The sequence below is a fragment of the Meriones unguiculatus genome, chromosome 15 (assembly GCF_030254825.1).
Source record: "Meriones unguiculatus strain TT.TT164.6M chromosome 15, Bangor_MerUng_6.1, whole genome shotgun sequence".
NCBI lineage: Eukaryota > Metazoa > Chordata > Mammalia > Rodentia > Muridae > Meriones > Meriones unguiculatus.
Window position 1 is genome coordinate 54,954,648 of NC_083362.1, and position 1,517 is coordinate 54,956,164.

The 1,517-nt window shown below is 48.3% G+C and overlaps 1 pseudogene; it reads right to left on the bottom strand.

The window, feature by feature from the left end:
- Positions 1-393: 393 nt before the first annotated feature.
- Positions 394-1,243, bottom strand: LOC110540201 (small ribosomal subunit protein uS2m-like; annotated as a pseudogene).
- Between the last annotated feature and the right edge of the window lie 274 nt (positions 1,244-1,517).

Sequence of the window (1,517 nt, forward strand, 5' to 3'; positions counted from 1 at the left end):
TATAAAACATTAGAAAAACTTAAAAAAATAAAATAAAAGCACAACCAAAAATAAACACTTTGACTCTTGTGAGCTAAAGATTAAGTTCTTTTTCTCTCTCTTTTTTAGCAGACAATGCAGATTAATTTTTAATTGAAAAGAGAAACTGAATGGAACCTGCCTGATTCAGACCTACTTCTAAAGTGGAGGCAAGAGCTTCTTGGGAAACAGAGCCATCCACTTGATTAGCTATGTCCAAGTCTTAAGGGATGCCAGCGGCCATGTGGATATGCTCTTTACCTGAGTTTCTTCCCAGAAGAGCCAGACAAGGGTTAGCTCAGGATGACTGGACTCCGGTGTGGCCATATTTTGGGAATATAGGCCGCTGATCCTGAGGATGGGGAATGGGGATATCTAGACCAGGGCTGGGCACGGAGCTTCCTGTTCAGAAAAGACATGGCTATGTAGTATGGGAGCAGGGCTTCCTGTCATGGGGAATGGCTTCTTACCAGGTACAGAAGATGTCCATCCTCCGTCCCCTTGGGACTCTGCAGCGCTTCTATCTGCCCTGCTGATGTTTGTCCGGAAGAGCTTGCAGAAGAGATGGACAGATTGGGGAGAGTCATCGTTGCCAGGGAAAGGGTAAGTGATGAGGCATGAGTTCTAGTTGGTGTCCACAATGCCCACTGTAGGAATACTCATCTTGGCCGCATCTCTGACGGCCACATGCGGTTCAAGGACATTGTTGAGCATGTGCAGGAAGATGATGAGTTCTGGCCGGCAGACTGTAGGCCCAGAGAGGAGGTACACACTCGTCAGCAAGCCACCCTTGAAGTAGCAGGTCTGGGCGTCCTCCCCACAGTCCTGGACTGTATTCTTAATCAAGTGAGAGAACAGACGATTCTGGCTAACGAACAGGAGGATGCCCTTGTGATAGGCCACATGGACGCTGAAGTTGAAGGCCAGTTGGAGATTCAAGGTTGTCAGATCCAGGTTGATGATGGCCTGGCCCAAGTGGCTCTCAAAGATGTATGGCTACGCCAACAACCAGCTATCTGTCCCAGATGTATTCGGGCTTCAAAGAGGCTCTTCATAGGAAACAACTCCTTGATATTGAAGAAGTCTGTCTGAATGCTGCAGTGGTTCATCTAGGATACTGCTCTGGAGACTGTGGCTCTCCTGGGGCTCACTGACCGCGGGGGACTAGTGCTCCCATCACCATCCTAGCATTCTTCCCTGATAGGCCTGGAAGCCTGGCCAGCATCGCACACCTGGACACAGCGGCCAGGTCAGCACAGCCCGGGTGGGCACCAGGGTGGGGGGTGAAAGACTAAGTCTTTTCATTCTTTATGATATGGAAATTTCACTGTTATGAATTCCCACTGGCTATATGTACTAGCTTACAACTACTCCTATAGCAACTTAACACATACTTTTAACCCAGAACATGCATTGTCTTTGTAGGTTTAGAGGTCAGAAGTACACCAAGAACCTCACTGAATCAAAGCCCAGGTCTCTGTATGGCTGCATGCCTTCTG